General features: G+C 37.7%; 1 long non-coding RNA gene across 2 annotated transcripts; it reads right to left on the bottom strand.

Annotated features, from left to right (window-relative positions):
* Positions 1 to 2,961: 2,961 nt before the first annotated feature.
* Positions 2,962 to 17,036, bottom strand: LOC141488628 (uncharacterized). Of its 2 annotated transcripts, none has more exons than XR_012468741.1 (3): positions 13,376 to 17,036; positions 7,011 to 7,210; positions 2,962 to 3,494 (listed from the first exon to the last, which is right to left on the bottom strand). It is a non-coding gene; the product is annotated as an uncharacterized LOC141488628 (long non-coding RNA). The 2 variants fall into 2 exon arrangements; XR_012468742.1 differs by lacking the exon at positions 2,962 to 3,494 and having other exon boundaries at positions 6,191 to 7,210; positions 13,376 to 13,424; positions 14,030 to 17,036.
* Between the last annotated feature and the right edge of the window lie 7,323 nt (positions 17,037 to 24,359).

The raw sequence follows: 24,359 nt of genomic DNA, 5'->3' as shown, positions 1-24,359 counted from the left end.
AGTTGACTGAAATAGAGACTTGTGTCTTGGAGTGTGAAAAGATAGGGGTAAGGAGTGTGAGGGGCAACAGAGCCACAGGAAAGGATAAGGAAAAGCATGCAAGAGCAAAAAGTCATGTTCTGCTTAGCCCCAGAGGTCTCTGCCAAGAGCAGTGGATAGGTAGAAGATAAAAAGTAACTTTTTAATTTGAGAATAATTTAAGGAAACACTTCCCCATAATTGAAATGATCCAGAAACTACTTGCTGATTTGTTATAGAGAGGATGATTGGTTGTTCCTGTATAGATTAGATTGGATAGCTTCAGAAGTCCCTTAAAACTCTGAGAGCCTATGATTTTATGGGTTGTTGTAGGATGCTGGGATATGTCCTATTGCTAATGATTTGATAATGCCTGAAAGGAATTAATTCTTAAATCCCATTTGACAACTCTTAATGTCTTTGAAGGCTATATGTTTATTATTGAGGCACCTTCCTACAACTTTAGGGATTTAAGAATAGAGACATAGTGTGTTGTTGTATACTTTTTACTGCATTGATTTATTTAATTTCAACTTTGTGCTTTACATCTGTGAAGATTTAGATTTAAGACAAAATTATAAGGCAAATATAATACAAACTATTTTTATTATCTTCATCTGTGGTAGAATGAAGTTGTTATGATAAATAAAAATAAAAGTTTATTTTAGTATCCAGATTTTAAATTTTTTTTAAAAAAAAGCAAGGTTTTACTTCCATCTTTATAACTTAAGATCCTCTTAAACCAAATTTCTAATCCAGAAGGCTCTAGAGACCCAAGCAGAAAACTACAATGGTGAATGATCACTAAACTCAAGAAGAATGGATAATGAAGTCTGGGAGACAGAGACAGCTTGGATATTGCAAGGACAGAAGAATCCTTGAGCATCCCATCTCCAGCATCATTGAGGATAGCCAAACTCTCTGGTTTCTTTAATCTTTTCCAGGACAACATAAAAACTTTCCAATAATGATTGGGTTTCACTGTTTAGTTCAAGTAATTCAGTAATCAAGTACTCTATTGAATCGACATTGGAAGGACAATATAGAAATTTCAGCTGAGCTCTGTCTGAGTGTTCCCACTGCCTCCAGGTACTTGGACTATCAGTTGATGAAATAATCAGCAAGTATTTATTAAACACCTCCTAGGTACCAACTACTGGCTTAGAAGCTGCCCTCAAGAAGCTTATATTCTAAGAGGGAGCTACCTGGCCACAGTGAATAGAGCACTGGCCCTGAAACCAGAAGGACCCAAGTTCAAATTCGACCTCAGACACTTGCCACTTCCTGGCTATGTGACTTGGGCAAGTCACTTATCCCTGATTGCCTCACATCCAGGGTTATCTCCGGTCATGCTGACTCATATCTGGCCACTGGACCCAAATGGCTCTGAAGAAGAAAGTGAGGCTGGCGAGTTAGCACAGCCCCCCCCCCAAATCCAATTCGTGTGTATGTCAAAGCATCCCCTTCTCTGATGTCATGGTCTTCTTCAACAATGAAAGACAAACAACACCAACTTAGCTGTGTGACCCTGGGCAAGTCACGTAATCCCATTGCCTTGCAAGAAGGAGGAGGAGGAGGAGGAGGAAGAGGAGGAAGAGGAAGAGGAAGAAGAGGAAAAAGAGGAAGAGGAAGAGGAGGAGAAAAGAAAGAAGCTTACATTCTAGGAAAGGGTGGGCAGGTAGAGAGGAAAGCCATTTATAAATATATGCAAATCATAATAGATACAGTAATAACAACTAACATTTATAAGACGCGTCATGTAGCAACTCTCTTTGTACATTTTCACAGCTACCTTTGGAAATTACCTATCTAGCAAGTGCCTGGAGCTGGATTTGAATTCCAGTCATCCTAATACCACAATTATGACACCTATCTGTTCCTAAAAGATGACTCATAGTAAGGAGAAAGGCATTTTCCTTCTCCTCTATTTCCTCCTCCTCCTACTTCTCTTCTTTTTTCTCTTCCTCCTCTTCCTCATAATAATTATAATAGTAATTATAATAATATCTAGTATTTAAATAGCATTTTAAGGTTTTTAAAGTGTTTTTCTAAAATTATTTCATTTGACTTAGCATTTTAGGAAGGCAGGGAGTAGGAAGGTATCAGAAAAAGTCACCTGTAGAAGGCTGCCCTTAAGAAGAACCTTAGGAGCTGCTACGTGACAAAGTGGTTAGAGCACCAGCCCTGGAGTCAGGGGAACCTGAGTTCAAATCCTGCCTCAAACACTTAATAATTGCCTAGCTGTGTGATCTTGGGCAAGTCACTTAACCCCATTGCTTTAAATAAATATAAAGAATAAAAAATAGGGGCGACTAGGTGGCGCAGTGGATAGAGCACCGGCCCTGGAGACAGGAGTACCTGAGTTCAAATCCAGCCTCAGACACTTAATAATTACCTAGCTGTGTGGCCCTGGGCAAGCCACTTTACCCCATTACCTTGCAAAAAATAAAAAAATAAAAATTATAAAAAATAAAAAATAACCTTAAAAGAAACTAGGAATTACGAGTAATTCTCTAAACCTCAAAAGAAAGAAACAAAAGACACATATGTTGACCTCTAAATATGACTCTCCCCATTGTATCAATGGTCACTGGGTGGCACTAAGATCCTGGAGGAGGTTTGTGGAGCTTTGTGGAGGTCTTAGCATAACTGAAAAGACACAAAGATCCTGGGATGGGAGAGGTCGTTCCTCCTGGAATGTCCTTCTAGAAAGAATGCCTGATTTTCAGTTCCCCTGCCCCATCCTGAATTGAGTTGCTTCAAGCCCTTTTTGAGATTCCACCTTTTCATAATAAATGGTATAATAATCCTCCTCCAAGACTTAATTTTAGGAGTCTGGTTTTCCAACCGTGCCCTCCTTCCCCCCCACCCCACCCCACCCCCTCCCCGCATGCCTGGATAATTAGTGAGCTAAGAGAAATATTAATAAACATATATGTTTATCTGGAGAAGAGGAACCTGTCAAGTATTCATATCTTATTTTTCCATCTGAGAGAAGCAGAGAAGGATCCTGAGTCATCTGGGAAGAAAAAAAGATTCATTTATCTGTACTGAATTAGTAGTAGGGAGTGAATTATTCAGCTCTTTTGGATAGTCCTTCCTAACTTTGGTCTTGATAAGGACAAGCTTTGGCAAGAATTTAGGAAACCTGGCCTCTAATTCAAATCTAGTCTTTACCTTAATGATCGGTAACAAAAACTGGGTTCTAATTTCACCATCTTGTGCCTCAAAATGAGGGATTTAAGTGGGGTGATCTCCAATGATCTCAAGTTCTAATATTCAGTGGTTCTTTTCTATTTCTGGGAACCTTATCTATTTAAGCCACCAGAGAAGAAGAGGAACTGTCACTAATATCGTCAAGAGTCTCTGTGACTCACCTCAACCACACACGACACAATAAGCTCCATTGTACAGTTTATCAAATGTGATGAAAAATGAGTTGAGAGTTCAGGCAAAGTGGAGTCAGAGGACCACACCTATGAAAGAAGGAATATGATTGACTTTTTTTGTGCTCTCTGGTCTCCCTAATCTCCCCCAACTCTCCCCTTAACCTTCTTCCTCTTGTTAAAAAAAAAAGACAAGAAAAAACTAGGGAGTAACAAGTTTGTACTTGCTAAGAATCTGAGCTGGGGAGTGATTCAGTCACAGTGTGAGCAGTCAACAAAGAGAAATGTGAAGAAACAAATCCTTGGGGTGACTATGTTGCCTAGTTTCACACACTCCACCTCTCCCTGGTGAGAAACTATTACAGATATCCCCTAGGATGACAGCAGAAGATTCTATTATTTCTCTCTTGCTCACAGAATAGTTTCTTAATGACCCAACAATATTATCATCATTGAAATTAGGGAACCAATTAGATTCCAGATGCACTACAAAGGACTATAGAGAATAGATTACAGTTGCAAGTCTTGTTTTCAAAGGAATTTAGAATATATTAGAGAAAATAAATATGGAAAATGTGGAAGCTGAGATATTTCATAATATTAGACTTAGCTCAGAGAGGAGAAAAGACTCAAAAATTAGATTGTTAGGTTGGGCATAGTGGCACATGCCCATAATTCCTATTATTGGGGGAGACTGGGGCTAATGGATCTCTCGCACTCAAGAATTCTGGGTTATTATAAAGCTAAAGTCAATCAGTCCATTTTGAGGTTCAAATTACTCTATAGGCAAAGCCTTTAGGCAAAGATAAAACATTGTAGGACAATCCAGTAGTTCCTGAGTATTAAAGGACCCTTAGTGAGGTCATCCATTTAGATGATACATCAACCATTTGCTATGTTTAATCATGTCCACTTGGGTTATCATAAATTCAAGCTACTATTACTATACCCAAAACCTCTCTGGACTCAGTTGTGATTGCTCCACAGTCATTGTGAGAACTCTCTGGATCTTGCCAGCTCTCAAAGTCAATGTTTTTCATTAGCTATACTGGAGCTAGCAGATTTCTCTTTTTGCTACTCAGTGGGCTGGCTGTTAATTGTGGAGCTTGTAGAGATGGAGATCTAACTCAAGGGCAAGGCCCAGAGAAGACAACTGTTCTTCTGACCCATAATTTTACACTCTTATCTACTTCCTTTCTCTCTCACTGTTCTTGAAAAACCCTGTTTTCCAGTCTATTTCCCTGGTGGCTGGAACTCATTGTATCTCCCTTGGGATAGCTGTTGTTCCCCAACACAACCTTCCATCTCTTCCTCCCTAATCTCAACTTTATGGATGGAGATCACAACTTATCATACAGGGTATCACTATATAAGGAGTGTTATATTTCTACTTTAATCTGTTGATAATTAGCTTCATCTAATCACACAATCATAGAATCTTAACATTGGAAGGGACTTCAGGGGCTACTCTGTCCAAATCAACTCATGAAGAATCCCTTCTACAGTGGACCCATGAAGTACAGTAGAGGTCAGATGAAAAGTAGCAGCTGACTAACAAGAATCATTGCTTTTCACAGTAGTAGAAAAGAAACAGCTATGAGCAAGGCCCCTTTCAATGTCTGGCCTCCATGCCCACCATGGGCAGCATAGAGTAGATGTATCATATCCAAAGCCCCTCAGGGTTCCAACTTTATATAAAAAGTTGAAACCAATGAAGCATAAAACCAAGAGGAGACTACTTTGTAATCCATAGGATCAATAAAATCAGAATTTTTTCTAAATTAGCTAATAAGGAGTAAGTAGGAAAGTAGGGAACTCAATCCTAATTGTGCCAAACCAACAAAAGGCTGAAAATAGGTAGAAGTATAATCATTTCAAGTCTCTAGGTTTATTAGCCTTGTATCCTGGGGGGGGATGGGCTAAAAACAGTTAAAGCAATTGTTATTAGTCAACAATCCATCCCCTGGTTCCAGCACCCTATCATCTAGATCAAAAGCTGTCCTAAGGCACACATAAAAGGTAGGGAAGTAATTAGGGAGTTGATGCTAGATTGCATTGCTGCATAAAACCTGCTGTTGATTCTTAATAATAAATCCCATTGTATCAAGGGTCACTGGGTGTGTCAACATCCTGGATGAGGAGGATTCAGTTTGCTTTGTAAAGGTCCTTGGTCTATCTGATAAGGCACTACTTTTAATGGAATAGTCTGATATCCAACTCTTCTACCCCATCCTGAGTTGCCCCTGTCCCATTCTAGGTTGAGGGCCCTCCCTTCCTGGATGGATATATCAGGCCAGAGATGGCTTTTGAAATCCTGCCTTCTGATGGTGAAACTGTATAAAAACTCATTTCAAGGCTCCATTTTTTGGTGGGTCTGGTTTTCCAGCTAACACACACAGACACACACACACACACACACACACACACACACACACACACACACACACAGACACAGTCTCTCTCTCTCTCTCTCTCTCTCTCTCTCTCTCTCTCTCTCTCTCTCTCTCTCCCTCCCTCCTTCCCTCCCTCCCTCCCTCTCTCTCCTGGACAATCAGCAAGTTTAGAGAAATATTAAAAAAATGTGTATGTTAAACTAATTCTGTTTTGCTTTTTCTTGAGGACAAACTCTGGAGGATAACATTTGTCCCTTATTAGGACAAACTCTGAAGGTTAAAACCTATTTAATTTAATTATTATTTAAAAACTAAACTTACTGAGTTCCTCACATGTTGCTATGAGAAATGCATATTTCTTTCTACAATTTAAGAACTAATTATTAACCCCATTGCCTTAAATTATAAAAGAACTAATTATTGTATTAAAACCAGGAGTTTTCTTCTTTTTTAACTTCCTCATCCAGAAACCAATCAGTATGGAAAATCTCTCTTAAAGATTTACCCAAGGGGCGGCTAGGTGGTGCAGTGAATAGAGCACTGGCCTTGGAGTACGGAGTACCTGGGTTCAAATCCGACTTCAGACACTTAATAATTACCTAGCTGTTTGGCCTTGGGCAAGCCACTTAACCCCATTGCCTTGAAAAATATAAAAATAAAGATTTACCCAGACCAAGAATTAATCAGACAGAAAAAAAATTCTAAGTTTAGGTTAATGGATATATTCCTGCTCATTATATCTGCTCAGACACTTTCTGAGAATATGTTGATTCTCCCTATTATCAAGACAAGTGCTATGGAAATTGATGTCTTTTTGACCAAGAGAGCACACTTCCCACTTGATTAACTAATCAGAGGTAATTAGGCATCCCTCAGGATCCCTCAGGCATATAAACTGTTACCCCTATGGTCATTAAGGATCTTTGGTCCTAAAGAGACAGACAAATGACTATGCTTTTATTAATAACCTGCTGGACTTATTAATAAAATTATTAAATTACCCAGAAACTATGTCTCTTGAAATGTTTTAATTGTTTCATACTGTAATCAGGACTGTGCCTGTTATACAGAGCACAAGGGTTTGGAAGGTCCTGATCCATCCATCAGATGGGTGTTCTTAGAGCCAGGAGACAGATATATTTGCTAGTGCAGTTCTATTACTGTTTGAGTCAGGTGAAGAATGGAGTTCATTATTGTCTCTACAGTAATGTACCTGAGGGGGAAAAAACACGTAAACAATGAAGGCCCTGGGAAAAGCAGGAGCACCATCATGGCATCCCTGAGTCTGATTACTTCCACCAGATAGGTGATGACCAGAATTGCAGATAAAGTGGAAAATCTAATGGGACAAAAGGAACGGCAAGGATGGAGTCAGAGCATCTCCTTCAGTTCTCATCCTGTGTCTTATATTTTCTGTGGAAATAAAATAAGAAAGGGTACAAGTCAGAGTCTAGGATTTTCTTCCCTTCCAACCTATATTTACGTTCTCTCCAGCTACAGAAGCACTGGCCAGTGGGTAGGATTCACAATGTCCTCCTAGTCCCTGTCCCATTCTCAGTCTCCAACTTAACCAGGACTCAATTATCCACCAGATTTTTCCCCTTGACTTACTTGGGGATCCACTATTTATGCAACTATGTTCAGGTTAGGTCTTAATAGATTCCCTAGGGCTGAAAATTGACTCTCCTAGGGAAGGTTAGGTGGAGTCTTGGGCAGGGTAAAAAAAAACAGTTGGTCTCCTAACCAGACTATTAGGATATGGCCAACATCCATGTTGGGCATCAGTTCCATCTCTGTTAAAGATTGAAAAGTAGATCATTCATCCTTTTGCTGACATGAGTGGGGAAAAGAAGGGCAAATCCAAATGTAAATCCATTGAATAATGCACCTCTAGTTGTATTGGTTCCCCTTCATATGCATATCCATAATGAATCAACTAACATCTGAGATAATAGAAGCTTCCCTGTGCAGGGGATGGAGGTGTTTAGACTGGTCAACCCAAAAAGCATTATCTATTTTCATAGAGTGTGGGACTTGTTTCAAGCATTTATTCCACTGTTCCATCAAACCTGCTATTTGAGGATGATATAGGGTGGGAAATACCCATCTATTATTCAGAAAAAGTTCTTCCCTCTAATCCCTGTTTCTTGATTTCCAACTCCCAAATTAAAGGATTCCCTACCCCTTACTCCAGGTGGTCTCTTATCAGTTCTGTTTCAATTTAGAAAAAAATGTTCCTTGTTTCCCCCTCCCTTCTTTTTTCATAGTCACCCCCAAGTGGGGAAGGAAACTTCCTAGATTTCCTGCTCTACAGTAAGTAGTTTCTGGATATAAAAGAAGCCTAAGTGAGGTCACCCATTTGGGTGACCCCATAGCTATTAATACATCAACCATGTGCTGAGTTGCAAACATATCATCAAGGGGAAGCATAAAGCCACAAAGTGACTGCCTCCTGTCTCAGGATAAAAATTGCTTCTGTGGGGGTGGACCAAGACTGTCTGGAGCAATTAGGAAATCTATCTAGGGGGATATGTTTGTTCCATGGCTAACTAAGTAAAGTTAGACTTACAGAGCATCTTGTCCCTGTTCCATTCTCTAGTTATAGTCAGGAATGGATGAGTGACTAAGCCCTCAAAAACAATTCATTCATCTTCCACAAAAGTTTCTATCAACAAAATTCCAAAAAATTACTCATTAAAGTAATGAGTTAGAAAAAGCTGTAAGTAAATTTATATGGAGAAATAAAACATCAAGAATTTCCAAGGATTCAATGAAAAAAAAAGTGCAAAAGAAGGTAGCTTAGTCTTACCAGATCTAAAATTATATCATAATGCATCAGTCATCATATTGGCTAAGAAATAGAGTGGTGGACCAGTGGACTAGACTAGGTCCAATAGCAGGAAATGATTATAGTAATCTGCGGTTTGATAAACCCAAAGAGTCCAGCTATTGGGATAAAAACTCTCTCTACAATAAAAACCATTAGGTTGAGGCCGCTAGGTGGTGCAGTGGATAGAGTACTGGCCCTGGAGTCAGGAGGATCTGAGTTCAAATCGGACCTCAGACACTTAATAATTACCTAGCTGTGTGACCTTGGGCAAGTCACTTAACCCTATTGCCTTGCAAAAATCTAAAAAAAAAATTAAAAAAAATCAAAACTGTTAGGAAAATTGGGAGTTAGTCTGGAAGAAATTTAGATTAGACCAACACCTCACACCCTATACCAAGATAAGATCAAAATAGATACAGGATTTAGAAATAAAAAACAATATTATAAGCAAACTAGAAGATCAAGGAGTAGAATACCTGTCAGATCTATGGAAAGGGAAGCAGTTTATGACCAAGGAGAGATGGAGAACATCATTAAAAACAAACTAGATAATTCTGATTACATTAAATTAAAAGGCTTTTGCACAGACAAAATCACTCTAACCAAGATCAAAAGAAATTTAGTAAATTGGGAAACAATTTTTACAACTAGTATTTCTAACAAAGGACTCGTTTCTAAAATATATAGAGAACAGAGTCAAATTTTCAAAAACAACAAGCCATTCCCCAGTGGACAAATGATCAAAGGATATGCAAAGGCAATTTACAGCTGAGGAAATCAAAGTGATCCATAGTCATATGGAAAAATTGCTCTAAATGATTACTTATTAGAGAAATACAAATTAAATTATCTCTGAGATACCACCTCATACCTTTCAGACTGGCCAATGTTGGAAAGGATGTGGGAAATCTGAGACACTAATACATTGTTCATGGAGCTGTGAACTCATCCAACCTTTCTGGAGAGCAATTTGGAATTATGCCCAAAGGGCAACACAAATGTGCATACCCTTTGATCCAGCAATACCACTACTGGGCCTATACACTGAAGAGATTATGAAAAAGGATAAAAACATCACTTGTACAAAAATATTCATGGCAGCCCTGTTTGTGGTGGCAAAATATTGGAAATTAAGTGAATGTCCTTCAATTGGGTAATGGCTTAGTAAACTATGATGTATGTATGTCATGGAACTCTATTGTTCTATTAGAAACCAGGAAGGATGGGAATTCAGGGAAGCCTGGAGGGATTTGCATGAACTGATGCTGAGCGAGATGAGCAGAACCAGAAAAACACTGTACACCCTAACAGCAATATGGGGGTGATGATGATCAACCTTGATGGACTTGCTCATTCCATCAGTGCAACAACCAGGGACAATTTTGAGCTATCTGCAATGGAGAATCCCATTTGTATCCAGAGAAAGAATTGTGGATTTTGAACAAAGACCAAAGACTATTACCTTCAATTTAGGGGGAAAAAAGTTATCTTATTGTATAATTTTGCTATCTCTTATATTTTATTTTTCTTCCTTAAGGATATGATTTCTCTCTCACCACATTGAACTGAGATCAATGTATACCATGAAAACAATGTAAAGACTAACAGAATATCTTCTGGGAGGGAGGGAAGGAAGAATGGGGGGGGGATTGTAAAACTCAAAATAAACAAAATCTTTCTAAAAAAAAGTTTCTATCAATAATTTTGACTGATTAGGGCTTCTAAAGATTTTACTGGTATTAGTTTCAAATGATAGTAAGCTCCTTATTACACATCTATACAGGTCACCTCTGGATGCAACTGATAATGAAGATGTTAGTGCTTCATCCTAGAGGAAGACCATGACATCAGGGAGGTGATGACATAACAAGCCCATGAATTAGATTTGAGTGAGGGGGAGTTTTACTAATTTATCAGTTTCATTTTCTCCTCCAGAATCATCTAGGTCTGGTGGCCAGATATAAATCAAGATGACTGGAGATAGCCCTGGATGTGAGGCAACTAGGGTTAAGTGACTTGCCCATTACAGTTAATAAATGTCGGAGGTTGCATTTGAACTCCCATCCTCCTGACTCCAAGGCCAGTGCTCTATCCATAGCACCATCTAGTTGCCCCTATACTAGCTATGTGATACAACTGAGTGGGGGTTGGTTAGGAGAGATTCTTTTCATTTATGCTATCCATAAGCACAAATCTGCTTTTTCATCTCCCCCTTCCTTTGAGTCAAAATATTCTATTACTGTGAATAACTGCCAAGGTATTGAATCTTTAGTTTCCTTGGAGTTACTATATTGACCCTAAGCTACTCATCCTTGAGATTCTGGGGGAAATGAGAGAGAAGTTCTAAATGCCTTTATCATCTGCCTCCTAGGAATCTGGGCCCTGCACTCCACAGGGAAGATTCCTTGATGCTTCCAGTAGATTAAAGAACAGACAAAAAGTGGCAGTCAAGACAGAGATAGCTGTAACAAACTTGATTGCTCCCCAAAAGGGAAGGAGAACAACTATCAGAAGGAGATTGTCAGTGTGTGGCCATCAAGCAGCCAGTGGGCAGCATGAGAGTAGGGGAGGAACCACTTAAAGGCAAAGAGCCCTCAAGGTCTTTCATTTTTGCACCCTAGGGGATTGGATCTGTACAAGTCAAACCAGTTTTCAATGCTTGGCAATAGAATAAGTGACTGTTCAGCTTTTGCTTTTATTCCTATGAGGAGAAATACTCCCTTATTAAAGGCTTCACATTCTACTTTTTAGAAAATTCTAATTATTAGAAAGTTTTTTCTGTCATCAGACAGAACATAAGTTTTCAAATCTATATTCCTGGCTAAAAAATGTCTGATTTTCTTTCTATTGAGAGGAATGGAATGTTCTCTCTCCATATGTCAATTACAAACTCAGGAAGGCGAATGATTAGAAAGCCAAAAGATTTACCCTGCCCTCCTCAAATTTTAATGTAGGAAAGAAGATAGCTATGCTACCTTCTTTAGACAAGATAGCATTGTATATGGATTTTATTCTTTAACAAGATATTATGCATTTTTTGGCCAGAATTCAATCTCTAGCTGGAGACTCAGAGGTATCCAAAAAAAAAGCAGAAAACAACCAGTTGATGATTCATTTTACTCCCTCTCTGGAGAGAGAGAGAGAGAGAGAGAGAGAGAGAGAGAGAGAGAGAGAGAGAGAATACTTAAACCAGGGTCTCAAAAACAATTAAATGAGTCAGCAGTGTCTGCTACTATCTGGTACCAATGTAGGGCTTCTGCCACATTCCCAGGCTTGCCTCAGAGAGGAGGCATCCAGGAAGTGATTAGAGAAGAAGTCATGCCCAAAGGGAGGAATAGCCCAGCCCACAGGGAAGGTGTGGACCAGTAAGAAAAGTAAATGACTTTACTGACTGTCTTCTAGCTCAAGATGGCACCACTATCATTAGATTTAAAGAGCTACTGGTTCTAAAGAAGACAGACCACTATGCAAAACTCCAGGACAACATTGTCCATTTCCCTTCCTCTGTAATTCCAGTTTTACTGAGCCTACTGATGCCAGTCTATAATTTCCTGATTTCACCCTAATTCTGTGATTCTGTGAATCTGTACTATTCCATAGTAGCTTACTTTGCAGAAGAAGGATAACACATGGCTAACACAGAGAAGTATATATTAGTTCATTTGAGGAAAACCAAATGTAATAAAATGAGAAAACAGGAAAGACTTCGGGTAGGAAGTGGTTTATAAACTGAACTTTGAAGGAAGATAAGGAGTCTTAAGAAGTAGGAGAGGGGGCAGCTAGGTGGCACAGTGGATAGAGCACCCACCCTGGAGTCAGGAGGACCTGAGTTTAAATCCAGTCTCTGACACTTAATAATTACCTGTGTGGCCTTGGGCAAGTCACTTAACCCCATTTGCCTTGCAAAAAACTAAAAAATGAAGTAGGAGAGGGTCTTTAGAAGAATGGTCTAGGTAAAAGCATGAAGACTAAGTTTGGAAAATAGTTAACAGGTCAGTGTAGCTGATATATAATAAAGTACATGAAAGAGACTAATAGGAAATAATATAGAAGGTAAGCTAGCACCTGAGGAAGTCTTAATAACAAATATGAATCTCCCCACTATATCAATTGTCACTGGCTGGTGCAGACATCCTGGAAGGGGAAGATTCCCATGTTTTGAAGAGGTGTTTAGCATATCTGATAAGGCACAAAGGTCCTGAGTTGGGAGAGGATGCTCCTCCAAATAAAATTTCTAATTGCAAACCCTCCACCTCTAGCATATGTGATATGAAGCACATCCTGAGTCGAGAACCTCTTCCTTGATGAACAGATGAAGAAACAGCTTTATCAGATCCTGATAGCAGAATTGCATAAATATTATCCCCCCAAAACTCCATTTTTAGAAACTGGTCGCATGCATGTGTAATCTGTAAGCTCAGAGAAATCTAATAAACATATATGTTAACCTAATTCTATTTGTGCTTTCTTCAAACCAAACTCTGAAGGCTAACATTTGTCCCTTATTAAGACAATAGTTTAATTCTTTATTAAGGCCAAACTCATAGAGGTCAATAAACCACGTTTTGAAAGATTTTAAATGCCAGTCTGAGGAGTTTCTGTATCAATTTAGAGATAAGATGAATCCAAGAGAAAGACTTTTGAGCAGGGGAGTATCACTGTCACTCTGTGCCTTATGGATAGTCTGGATGTTATAAATTAAGAACTAAATTGGGTTTTCAGAGATTGCCTAGGCCAATGGATCTTACCTTTTTTGTGCCATGAATCCCTTCAGCAGTCTAATGATGTCTATTTATCCTTCAAAGGAATGCATAAAATAAAACGCATAGGATTACAAAGAAAATCAAACATGCTGAAAATTATCAAAATATTTTTTTAAAAAAACCAGTTCATGGACTCCAGATTAAGAATCCCTGATCTAACCCAAACCCCACATTTTACAGAGCCAGAGAGATACAATGATTTGCCCAGGGTAATTCAGGGAGGAAGTAGTTGAGTTTGGATTTGAATTCAGTTTCTGACTCTACATGCAGTGCTCTTGCCATTGGACCACATGGCTTACCTTCTAGAGCCATAGATCACTTTTCTTTTTTTTGTCAGTTGTCTATGCCTCTCTGAAGATAGAAAATGACTGGAGAAAACTTCCACTCAGGGAGTAATTAGGTGCTCAGGATCTCCTGGAGGATGTCTTATCTCTCTGGGGCTATAGAGGCAAGTGACCCAGGAATTCAGGACAAGCAGACATCCAGGGGAATCCAGTGACGGTGTCAGTTGTCAGAAAAAATCTAAGTTCAAATTCAGCCTCAGATACTTACTAGCTAGATGACTTTGGGCAGGTCATTTAACCTCTGCCTCACTTTCCTCATCTGAAAAGTGGAGATAATAATAATAATACCACTTACCTAGATGATGAAACTTCCTACTTCATACTTGAGAGAGAGCCAGCCACAGAATCAGAGAGTTGAGTCAAGGTCTACTTCTGCCATACTGTCAGGGTAATACTGGACCTTTCAGTGTCCCAAGTAACTTCCCAAGACTCTTAAATTTTAATTTGAGAGATGTTGCCGATTTGCATTGATGGATGGAGTCTTCTTACCAAGAATTGAGAACACAAATGAAATCCTGCATCTGGATCAAAAAAAAATGGCAATGGGGCCGCTAGGTGGCATAGTAGATAGAGCACTGGCCCTGGAGTCAGGAGTACCTGAGTTCAAATTTGACCTCAGACACTTAATAATTACCTAGCTGTGTCCTTTGGCAAGCCGCTTAACCCCATTGCCTTTCAAAAACCTAAAAAAGAAAAAAGAAAGGAAAATAAATAGCAAGCTTGTCAGTTTTTTTTGTGTGACACAAAAAGAAGAAGTTGGGAAGAAGCACTAATGTGTGGATGGTAGAATTGGAATAAAAAAATCAACAAATTAGAATAATTAAAAATTAAATAATTAATTAATTAATTAAATGATGAAATGGTTTTAATGGAATGGAATTTAATATTGAGGTAGCCTGGACTGATCCAAGTCAGGAAGATATGGGTCCCAATCCCACCTATAACATTACCTATTTGTGTGACCTCACTGTAGCTCGGTTTCCTTATTTGTAAAACAGAGACAATAATACTTGGTGTACCTATCCTACAGGATTGTTGTGAAGCTTAAATGAGATGACAGATAGGAGGCTTTTTGCACACTTTAAAGTACTATATATATATATATATATATATATATATATAGAGAGAGAGAGAGAGAGAGAGAGAGAGAGAGAGAGAGAGAGAGATTGTGAGGGTCAAATGAGAGTATAAATGTATTTTTCAGTCCCTAAAGTATTGCATAAATGTCCTTTGTTGTTGCTAGGCAACAGGCACCAGATCCTTAGTCTCCAATGATTTCATTCCCCAAGTCTTTTACAGTTAATTCTTCCGCATACCAGCTTTCCCCAATGCAGTTTCCTTATATCATGGGTGGGCATGAGAAATTAAATGGAAATTTGTGAGGTGTTTTGTAGTAGCCTAGACAACACATCAAGGCCAACAGACCACACTGAAAATGTTTAGAAATGGAGAACTGCATAAAATATATGTATAGTATTGCATAATACCAATATATTTATCTTTAATACCTTAATAATTCAGACTTCTTTTCTATTGTTACTGTCCAATGACAGAGGAAGAGCCAGATTTTCCAGATTGCTAGATGCACTGTGATGTGGAAGGGATGACTGTCCTGTATTCTTAATGAATTAAAGCAACATCCATGGGTTTGCAGCTAAGCTCGCTGAAGAAAAAAAAAACTTATGCATACACACTTTCAAACTTCATTAACATCTGCTATTAAAATTTCAGTCTAGAAAATCAACAAAATAATAAATCAAACCCTGATTTATATCCATGATGAATTTATGAGATATAAAATGCTTATACTGAAAATTTAATAGTTCAGTTCTTACAAGGCAAGTAGAACTGGCTCCAGCACACCTCTGTATAAATGTCAGTAATATGATAAATGCAAAGTCTTATATTATGGTTCAAAAACTCAATTCCATAAGTATAGTGTGGAAGGTTATATGGTTAGACAATAGTTAATTTTTTTAGCATAGGACCTTTAGCTCTGTGTTGTGAGATGACTGCCATGAACTGAATTAATAGAAAAGCAGTATCCAGGATAAAGGGGGGACTGTTTCATTGTACAACTATATCTAGTATATTTTCAGTTTGAAAGCTACACTTTATGTAGCACATTGTTAATATGTCAAACGTACAAGGGAGAGTCAACAATAGAGTAAAAGGACTAAAAAATACACATTATAAAACGAATCGTTGAAAGAAGTGAGGATGTTTATACTAGAATACAATGATCTGAGAAGAATAATAGCTGTCTTCAGATATCTGAAGTAAATGAAAAAGACTAGCTAATATTTACATAGCTGTTATTTGAATATTAGCTTTATTTTCTGTGAGTCCAGAGGATATGCCTAGAACAAAAATGGTGGGCGTTATATTAATAACAGCTCAGAATTATAAAATGCAATAAGATTTACAAAACATTTTATAAGCATAATCTTATTTTATCCTCATAACAACCCTGGAACATAGATGTTAGTATTATCTCCATTTTAAAGATAAGGAATATGAGCTAGATAGAAGTTAAGTGACTTTCCCTGGATCACAATTTGTCTGAGGCTGGATTTGAACTCAAAAACTCTTGACTCTAGGTCCACCAGTCTATCCACAATGCCAACCAACTGCCACAATATAAAGAACAATTTCAGCTCAGTAAAAGGGAAAATTTTCTATTCATGAGAATTATCCAAAAATAAAATAGTCTTAGGAAGTATTATCTAATATTTATTGAGGTAGCAAAAATATAAAAGAAAACTCATTATTGGAGGGACTATGGGAAGACAAATATACTCATTCAATGCTGGTAGAACTGTGAATTGGTTGGGCCATTCTGGGAAACAATTTGGAATAATATTGGAAATAAAGTTGTTCATATTCTTTGATGCAGAGATTCCACTCTTAAGATTATATCCCTAGGAGACAATTGGCAATAAGAAAATACCGACATGTTAAAAAAATACTCTAGAACCTTTTGGGGGATAGCAAAAACTATAAATAAAACATTTGTTCTCAAATCAGGGAATAATTAAACAAACAGTGGGATATGAATGTAATGGTATATTAAAGAATAAGAAATACGAAGTATTTGAGGAAACCTGGGAAAACTTATATATAGTGATGAAGAATGAAAAAAAGAATCCCATAATGTATGATATTTGTGCTTTGTTTTCAAAGAAGACCAATGGTATCGTGGGGTGATATTTTAACTAGTTCATGAATTGAAATAAGAGAGAGTTGCAGTCAGCAGTCTCACTGTCTCTTCTAGAATCATTAAAGTCCAGTGGAAGAGCAAAAGTTAAGATGCCTAGCAATGGCCCAGGATGCAGGTAGATGACTTTGACATCTTCAAACTCAATCTACCAAGCTCCAAGCATTCCACAGTGTTTGCTTCAGTCACCTTCATGGTTATTGGAATAAATTGTTCTTCATCACCTATTATTCCATTAGGAGAAGTCTTCACAGGCTTAGGGTGGACATCCCCCTAACTCACTGAAGGACTGGTTACCCTAAACCTGATCTAATCTGTCTGCTTAGATGGTTTCACTGAAGTACTATACATACTACATTTTCTTGGAGTCACAGGTAAGAGTTGAGTGGCAGGTGAATACCAAAGGTGGATGAAGTTTCAACCTCAGGGGCAGCTAGGTGGTGCAGTGGATAGAGCACCAGTCTTAGAGTCAGGAGGACCTGAGTTCAAATTTGGCTTCAGACACTCAATAATTACTTAGCTGTGTGACCCTGGACAAGTCACTTAACCCCATTGCCTTGGAAAAAAAGGAGAAAGAAAGTTTCAGACTGGTCAAGTCCTCTTACCAGAGGTACTAGTCCTCCCTTAACACCCCCATACACCTCCAAAAAGCACAAGGACTCAAGAGTCAGACTTCCTGAATTCTTATCTCACCACTAGTATCTATTACCTGTACAACCTTGGGCAAGTCATTTAAAGGTACATTGTGTATGTAATTTGTTGTTCAGTCCTTTTCAGTTAGGTCTGGTACTTTGTGATCCCATTTAGGATTTTCTTGACAATGATGCTAGGGGGTTTGCTATTTCCATCTCCAGCTCATTTTAAAGATGAAGAACTGAGGAAAACAGTTAAGTGACTTCATTGGAATCATACAGTTCAAAATCTGGTCTGGCATTCTATCCACTGTGCCACTAGCTACAATTTTTTTGAGCATACTGTTGTTCAAAAAATGTATACATACTAACAAGAATGATAAAATAAAAAGTCAGAATGGAGAGATAAAGAAAAAGTCCATCAAATGGGATCAAATATTAGTAACATTGTCAAAGTTAAAAGACACACCCCCATCTTTCTGTTTTATAATCAATTAATTCTCTTTATAAATGTATTTTGTGTAGGGAAGAAGTTTGGGCATTTGTTGGGATGTATATCAATAAATGTTTAAATTTTTAAAATTGAAAGTAAAACAATTACCAAGAATTCTTGTGTTGTTCAATAAAAGATGGGGTATATATATATTACACACAAGCACACACACACACACAAACACACTGTTGACCCATAACAACAAAATCCTGTTGTAGCAAGAGTCCCTGGCAGTGCTGATATTCTGGAAGGGAAAGATTCATTTTGCTTTATGGAGTTCTTTAGCATAATAGAGATGGCACTCTTTTTAATGGAATGTCCACTATCCTGCTCTTCCATCCCATCTTATTCTGGGGGCTACCCCTTCTCTGACTGGACAAACTGGAGATGACTTTTCAGATCCCACTTTCTGATGGTCAAAATTTATTAAAAAAAACCCAGTTCAGAACTCCATTGGTTCACTAGTTAAACCCCCACACACACACATATATAATCAGTACACTTAGAAAAATATTAATAAATGTATATGTTAGCTCCATTCTGTTTTGCTCTTAAGACCAAACTCTGGAAGATAATGTTTATCCCCTTTTTTTAGGATAAACTCTGAAGGTTAACACATGTTTAATATGATGATTATTTTTAAGGCCAAATTTAAGGAGGTCCTCAATACACACACACACACACATATACAAATACATACATATAAAAACATGTGTGTATGTGTGTGTGTGTGTAAAATTGAATTTCCTTAGGAAATAGTGAATTCTCTGACAATGGAAAGGTTCAAATACAAATTGGATAATAGCTAGTCAGAATTGCTGTAAAATGTATTCTTTGGGTTGGAATGGATTGCTTCCATTGAAGGTGACATTGTCTATTCTTTCTGCTCCAATAATAACTGATTCAAAAAGATTCCATGTGGGGCAGCTAGGTGGCACAATGGATAGAGCATTGGCCCTGGAGTCAGGAGTATCTGAGTTCAAATCTGACCTCAGACACTTAATAATTACCTAGTTGTGTGGCCTTGGGCAAGTCACTTAACCCTATTTGCCTTGCAAAAACCTTAAAAAAAAAGATTCCATGTGCCAACTCCAAACCTGGAGCTACAACCCATAACTTTCCTTGTCATCATGTTCTCTCACTTGGCCTTTTCTTCAGCCTTCCTTTTGATTGTTGGTGCCTTCTCCCCACACCTAAATCCTCTAAACACATTCCAGTGAGTCTTGCCCACTCTGTGAGGAAGAACAAAGTCCTCTTTAATATTTCAATGAATCACTTCCTGTGATATCAGCTTCTGGGTCAAGGGTTCTTTTTTTTTTTTTTTTTTTGCAAGGCAATGAATGGGGTTAAGTGGCTTGCCCAAGGCCACACAGCTAGGTAATTATATTAAGTGTCTGAGGTCGGATTTGAGCTCAGATACTCCTGACTCCAAAGCTGGTGTTCTACTCACTGCGCTACCTAGCCGCCCCTGGGTCAAGGGTTCTTAACCTGAGGTACATGAACTTGGTTAGATAGATACACAGACAGACAGAAGGCAGGCAGGCAGATAGAGACAGATAGATAAACAAACTATATTTCAACAAAATTGGTTTCCTTTGTAATCTTATGCATTTTATTTTATACTTTTAAAAACATTATTCAGAGAAATAACTCTTAACATACTTTGCTCATGACACAGAAAAGGTTAAGAATAACTGTTCTGGGTCAAATAGCAGGTCCCAGAACCTGGACTTGAACAAACAGTACTGAATCCATTCAGATCTTCTGAACAGATATCAAATGGACTTTCTCTGAGATAATGAATTCCTCCTCATTGGAAGCATTTGAGAAAAGGTTTGGATTACAACTTAAAAAAGATGTTATGATGAAGATTTGACAACATAAGGAGTTGATGCTATTATTCTAAAGCATTAACCAAGGTAGAATGTAGTATAAAGGGAATCAGGAGATTTAAATTCTAGTCCTTATTCTTCCCTTAGCTCACTATGTGGCCTTGGGTAAATAGTTTAAATTCTCCAGGACTCAGTTTTCTCATTTTTAAATTTAGGCGATAGAAGGAAGTGACCACCAAGGTTCTATTCAACTCTGAATTTCTAGTATCCTCTGAAAATGTTGTGTTTTCACAGGAGCCAGAACTGGAAGAGAACTCATAGAGTTCAGAGTGAGAAGGTCCTAACAGCCAAAAGCTGAGCTAAAGAAAGAACCAGGTTATAGGACTTGACGACAAGGAGGGTGATAAGTTGTGGTTTCAGTTTCAGAACACGCTACAGGAATCTCTTTGAATCAGAAAATATCAGAGTTGTAAGTTTAACTTTTATTTTACAGAGGAGAAAATTGAGGTCTGGAGAGAAGCTACTTTTCCAAGAACACACAGGCTAATCCTGCCTGACTAGAACTATCATCCCACCGATAGCCAAGTGACTGATCTCTTAATTTGGCAATTTATTATGGGAAAAATCATCCAAACAGGACAATTAAGAAAAGAGACTGTGAAAAGACAGCTCTCCCTTGAAAACAAATGCAGTAACCAACCTGAGTTATAAGAAGGGAAGACTTCAAAAATATTTCATGATAACCTTTAAAAAATTCCTATTATATTTATAAATTTAATTTCCATACTACCTGCATTGGAATAGAGTTGATGATTAACTCTCCTACATGCACCAGATAGATTTTTGGACCCAGGTCTGCCACTGGTTAGTGACTGACTATGAAACATTGATCAGGTCACTTAATGACCTTGAGGAAAGTGAATTAGATGATCAATAAGATATCTTCCAACTCTAGAATTCCATGATTCTTTCCTTCTCATTTGTGTGTGTGAATACTTTCTCCACTTAATTTCTTTAATGACTAATCCAAAGAACTTTATCACTGTTTTCTATAGCTCTCTGAAGAACACGTTTTTAATCATTTTTCTTTTAAAGGAAAAAATTGGACCAAATATACAATGCTGTGACAATAATCATCAGAAAATTATATTTTTGTGATTCTTGATTATTTTGCATTTATGAAAACCTTTTTACAATGTCAATAGATATATATTCATCTCAGTTTTCTACTGAGTCATAATTTAGTTGCTGCTATTTATGACTGGGAAGATGTATTTTTGATACAGCTACCTCTATGAATATGAAACTGTAAACACCAATATCATTTTTCCATAAATAGTGTCCATCAACCTCAAAAATAAAAGAACATAATTGGGACTTAAATCCAGGGCCTCTGATTCCTCATTTGAACACTATTTCTGAAACTTTCAAGTCACATGACCAATAAGCTGGAAGACTAGACATTTTCTCCAATCCTCTTGAACTCGCATAACTCCTTAAAATAAGAATTAGGTACAAGAGATAGAGTAATTATAGCTGTCTACACAGAATAAAATAACAAATCTAACAAGGTAACAATGAATTAACAGTAAAGAAGGCTAATCCCTGATATACTCACCCATCCTCCTTCCCTATCAGTTCCAGAACTCTCAAAGGGCAACACAGTTTGACCCATCAGTTCATGCTTTGGCATTCTATTGTCATTCTCACCATTGTATAGCAACAAACAGAAGGTCTCAATCCTATACATCTTGTAATTCATCCTTCATTCTCAAAGAAGACCAATGACATCAAGAGGGAGATGTCTTGACTTGCAAGTTAATTGGATTTAAGTGAAAGTCATCAGGTCACTTTCTCCTCCAGAGTCACTGGAGTCCAGTGGCAACACAGGTCATGATGACTAGAGAGGACTACATTTGCAGTGGGAGACTTGGCCTTTTTTGAACCAAAGTCTTACCCAGGTCTGAATTTGTCTGAAGCAATATCCCTTTAGTAATTAAAGGTTAGGTAAGATCTGAGGCAAAAAAAAAAATGACTTACTTTGCATAAGGTGTCAATTTGGGGAGTTTCTTCTATGCATCTATTTTGGAGGAGGAGGTATAGGAAAGTGGAACCATTCTCTGCCTAGGACAGAAGAGTTCTCTTTTGGAGCAGTATTCAACCACAAAACTAAAGAAAAGAAAAGCACTAGAGCAGGATTTCAACATGTGTGGAAAACTGTACCAGACCTGAAGGAAAAGCAACTGGTACTTAGCTGGAGTCAGTTCTTTCCATTCCCCAGAAGTCCATGGGACAAAAACTGAGACTGGTTAAAAATAAAAAGGAATTATTCAATATGAGAGAAGATTAAGATAGCTTTGTCCAGCCTTCAGGGAACTTACCATAAAAGTGGGAGGAATCAGAAAATAAGCAATAGGGAAATATAAAGAGAAAAAACTAAATTATGTAAGCTTCTAGAAGGAAGAAAGCTTCATTTATAAATCTTGAACACAAGCGGATAAATCAACAAGGAAGATTTTAAAACAGAAAGATAAGATGATCACCAGAAAAATCTAAATGAATCTAAATATCTTTAAAAAAATATTGCAAGATTAATGAAATTGAGTCAATTCTTGATGAAATAGAGGACCAAGAGAGCAGGAACAGTAGTAGGACGTTCCTGAATAGTTGAATTAAGAAAGAAAAATATTGAAAGAAAAATTGATAGACTAGACAAACTTAAATACATGGTGGCAAATCTCCACAAGGAAACAAAAGCGACAAAATGGAGTTGGGAAAAAATATGTTTAAATAAAGACAACCATGAGGAAGAAAATCAAAATGCAATAATATAAGAATACATGGTTTCTTGATTCTTTTATTTCATGTATCCTGATCTCAAAGACAGGATGCATAGAGACAATTTAAGGTTCAAGGTTTTCTAAAAGAACAGAAGTTTTAAAACCTAAAAACCACAAAGAAAGAAACAATACAAAAAAATTCCTAGAACATCTGAATATAGAAAACAAAGTGTCAATTGAAAAAATATACAGATTTCATCCAGAAAGAAGAAAATAATCTTAAACTACAAACTCCAAGAGACATAAAGGTTAAATTTAATGATTCCGATGAGAAACAACAAATTGTGCAAGCAACTATGAAAAAGATCTACAAATATCAAGGGAAGAACATTTGAATAACACGAGACTATTGTTGTATAGCTATAGAAAGGAAAAGAATAATAGGTTCTGAAAAGCAAAGGAATTCAAGATAATACCTAAGGTGACATATCCTACAAACCAGAACCTAATCATCAATAAAAATATGGATTTTCAATGAAAGTAAATGAAACGTTTCCTACCAAAAAAAAAAGACATGAAATTATTCATTTTGCACACATTCATGACAACAGAAACACAAGGAAAAAGTGAATGGATCAACTTAACAGAGGCAGATGTCCCACTAAAGGACATAAGGAGAGATATTCTATAATGAGAGATAGTGAGCTCAGCATGTACACAATCAGCAAGGATTTGATATGTAGAGAGAACACTACTCATATGAGTGTTGTACCTTCATAAAGAGTATCATAGGGCAGGTAAGCACCATTGTTCAATTTGAAGCAAGGTATCTTGAGAGAGAGCTAGGAAACAGCATGTGACACTCAAGGCAATCCACTTCCGCCACCTTCACCACTATCTTTCCTCAGACCTTGATGCAGTCAGCCCAGGACTTTAGATGCAAGGGTCTTAGAAAAGGAAGTATCTCTCTCGAACCACCAGACTTCCTTCCAGTTCAGCCTCACAATCATCATTAAGAGGAGAGAGATTCCACCTTCTTTAACTTTACCAGTAGCAACAACCAACCAAACACCAATGGGCAAGTTGCTCACAGGAGCACCCCTCCCACCACCATTCATCATCACCTTGATCATCATTTCTCCTCATGAGAACCAGAACTTGGCAACTATTCTTATAGCTGCTGTAGTCAGGGCTACTGAAGACCCATAAAAGAAATCTCTTGCCACTGAAGTCCTTGACACTTCAACATCAGAAACTATGTTAACAATGAAAAAAATATCATTAAAGAAGAGATGTTAATGTCTACATTACCACACTCCACCAACTACACATGTATATCACCCACAATTGGAGGAAAAGCTGAAAATCTAATCTCCTCACTTGATCAATCATTACAGGATTCTAGAAAGCAAAGATCCCAACAAACCAGGTCCTCATCCATTCAGTGACAAATTCCAGTTCCTGCTCTTATCCCTTTGATTCAGAGTAATGATCTATGAAAATTCCCTCTACCCTGCTAGCTCAACCCATATTTTTACCAACCTCTGCCCTACCCTTCTGAAATTTGTATCTTCCTCTACCTTCCACTCCAATTTGTACCCTGGAACCCCAACTTAATTGTTAACTCCCATTCATCCTAGACAGTTCCAGTTCATATACTCTGTCTTACGG

This window comes from Macrotis lagotis, chromosome 5 (genome assembly GCF_037893015.1).
Source record: "Macrotis lagotis isolate mMagLag1 chromosome 5, bilby.v1.9.chrom.fasta, whole genome shotgun sequence".
Lineage (NCBI taxonomy): Eukaryota > Metazoa > Chordata > Mammalia > Peramelemorphia > Peramelidae > Macrotis > Macrotis lagotis.
The sequence above is the reverse complement of the archived record's forward strand: the minus strand, read 5'-3'. Positions and strand labels throughout refer to the sequence as shown.